Source organism: Trichechus manatus, unplaced genomic scaffold, assembly GCF_000243295.1.
Source record: "Trichechus manatus latirostris isolate Lorelei unplaced genomic scaffold, TriManLat1.0 scaffold00120, whole genome shotgun sequence".
In the NCBI taxonomy this organism is placed as follows: Eukaryota; Metazoa; Chordata; class Mammalia; order Sirenia; family Trichechidae; genus Trichechus; species Trichechus manatus.
This window is the reverse complement of record NW_004444056.1, coordinates 4,697,766-4,701,185: the sequence shown is the minus strand read 5'-3', so window position 1 is coordinate 4,701,185 and position 3,420 is coordinate 4,697,766.

Genomic DNA, 3,420 nt, shown 5'->3' with positions numbered 1-3,420 from the left:
CCTAAAACTGAACTTTACACTGACTCTCACCATTATGCTGACCTTCATCATGAACCTGGTCACTGCCCTAACCCTGACCCAGCTTCACATTGACCTTAACTTTGAACCTGACTTTAACCATAAACCTCACCCTGACTTTCAGCTAACCCTAACCCAATCCCTTACCCTTACCCTCTCAGCCAGACCCCAATGCTGACATGACCTTGTCCCAAACCCACCCTGAAATTGAATTTGACCTTGAACTTGACACTGATTTCGACTCTATTCTGAACTGGCACTGAACCTGACCTTTACCCTGACGCTCTATTGCTGATATTAACTCTCAAATAACACTGACCTTGACCCCGCCCTAAATTTCAACTTGACCTTAAAACTGAAACTTACTGAACTGTACCCTTAACCTGACCATCACCCTGACCTTTACCCTGCTTCTGAAACCATTTTTAACTTAACCTTGAACTTAGCCTTGACCCTCAACTTCACCCTGACACTAACTTTGAGCCTGACCCAGAACTGATGTTCACTCTGACCGTCATCATGAACCTGAGACTGACCCTGACCTTGACCCTTTCTCACTGACCCTGACCCTGACATTGATTGTTACCATCATTCTGACATTCCACTTAAAAATGATCTTGACTAACCTTACCACCTTTACCCTTAACCTAAACATCTCCTTGATCCTGTCTTTGAAGTTGACCTTGGGTCTGATTCTGAATTTAACGTGATACTTAACTCTGGAACTTACTGCACTCTGACCCTAATATTCACCACAACCTTGATGCTGACCTTGACTTTTACCCTTATCATCACTGTCATTCTGACCTTCATGGACCCTGATTTTACCACGACCCTAAGACTATTTAATTTTACTTTGAATCTGACCTTGACTCTGATCCTGACCCTGACACTGACCCTCACTTTGATCCTGAATCTGAAATGACTCCCTGACCCTAATCCTCTCACTCACCCTAACTCTGACTCTTAGCCACTTACCCTCAGAGGACTCTTTCCCTGACCACATCCTGACCTTGAACTTGACTTGAAGCTGACCCTGACTGTGACCTTCACCTTAACATTGACCTTTTTCATGGCCCTGAGCATCACCTTAAGCCTGACTTTATTCTGATCTTGAACTTGGCGTTCAATCTGATCTTGACTATGAATCTGGCCTTCACTTTGAACTTGATCCTGCCATTCACATTGACACTGAACCTCATCCTTGACCTGAACATTCACAGTGACACTGAAACTCATGTTGATTCTCAAATGACTGACACTGAGTTTGATTTGACCCTCAGACACACCTAACACATGACACTGATTCTGACCCATCTTGACCATGAATTTGACCTTGAACCTGACTCTGACCCTGAACCTAAACCTGGCTAAAACTTCAAGCTGATATTGACTCTTAACCTCATACTGATCATCACCTTGACTCTCTCCCACCTTGACCATTACTTGGCTTTGAATCTGACCTTTATGCTAATCCTGACTTTCACCCTAACATTGACCTTTACGCTGACCATCAAATGACAAGAACAGTCTGTTCCCACCCTGACCTTGAACTTGATCTTGAACCTGACATTCGGTCTGACACTGACCCCTTAGCTGTCCCTCACCCTAACCCTCATCATAACCTTAATCCTCATACTCAACCTGGCCTTGAATCTGACACTGAAATGTACTCTGACCCAGATACTATCTGTACCCCGTCATTGACCCTGACCCTCAGCCAGACCCCGAATATGATGCTGAATATCACCTTCACCCTCATCTTCATCCTGACTCTGATCCTAACCCTGAACTGGATATTGACCCTCATTTTCACTCTGCCGTAAACCTCACTCAGTCCTAAACCTTAACCTGACAATGACTACCACCTGGTTTACAATGACCTTGAACTTGGCCCTGAAATGGGCTGTTTTAGTTATCTAGTGCTGCTATAACAGAAATACCACAAGTGGATGGCTTTAACAGACAAATTTATTTACTCACAGCTTAAACCCAAAACCACACCCATTGCTAGTGAGTTGATTCTGACTCATAGTAACTCTACAGGACAGAGTATAACTGCCCCGTAGGGTTTCCAGGGAGCAGCTGGTGGATTTGAACTGCCAACCTTTTGGTTAGCGGTCGAGCTCTTAACCACTGTGCCACCAGGGATCCCCTCTCACAACTTAGGAGGCTAGAAGTCCAAATTCAGGGTGCCAGCTCGAGGAGAAGGCTTTCTCTGCTGGCTCTGGGGAAGGTCCTTGTCTCCTTTCAACATCTGTGGGCCCAGTGTTCCTTGGAGATCTCCATGTGTCTTGGCATCAATCTTCTCCTGGGTCTTGGAAGTTCTCAGCACAGGGACCCTGGGTCCAAAGGACGTCTTCCACTCCTGGCTCTTCTTTATTGGTGGTAGTGAGGTCCCTCTCCTCTCTGCTCGCTTCTGTCTCCTTTTATCTCTTGTAAGATAGAGGGTGTGACTTGACCTGAGTCACACACTTTTGTAAGGCTGTGATTCAAGATACACCCTACACTGGTCCTGCCTCATTAACTTATAGCAGTTAGGATCTACAACACATATCACAAAATGGAGGACAACTACACAATAGGAATTATGGCCTAGCCAAGTTGACACGTATTTTTGGGGGATACAGTTCAATCCATGAGATGGACCCTCACCCATACCTTAAGTCTTACAATGATCTGACCCTTATTCTGCACTTGACAATCTGTCCCTTACCGTGACCATCACCCTGGCTTGACTGTGAACATGACCTTGAACTTGACTTTTTCCTGGTACCACATTGTCCTTAAACCTGGCCCTGGTATTCACACTTACATGACCCTCTCCTTGACTCTGACCCTGAACATTCTTTTGATCTTGACCCCACTCTGACATTGACCTTGAAACTGACCCTAAGACATAACCCTGACCTTCACCCTGACCTTGACCCATCATGGTAGGCAGAGTAATGTTCCCTTAAATAACTACCTACCACGCATCTTGTCAGTTTGTCGTACTGTGGTGGCTTGCATGTTGCTGTGATGCTGGAAGCTATGCCACCAGTATTTCAAATACCAGCAGGGTCACCCCACTAAGACAGGAACATTGTCTGATATGCTGCCGGAAGATGAGCCCCTCTGGTTGGAAGGTACTCAAAGTAGAACTGGGGAAGAGCTGCCTCCTCAAAGTAGAGTTGACCATTCCAAAGTACAGTTTTCCCATTCCAAAGAAAGGTGATCCAACAGAATGTGGAAATTACTGAACAATATTATTATCACACACAAGTAAAATTTTGCTGAAGATAATTCAAAAGTGGTTGTAGCAGTATGTTGACAGGGAATTGCCAGAAATGCAAGCTGGATTCAGAAGAGAATGTGTAAGAAGGGATATCCTTGCTGATGTCAGATGGATCTTGGCTGAAA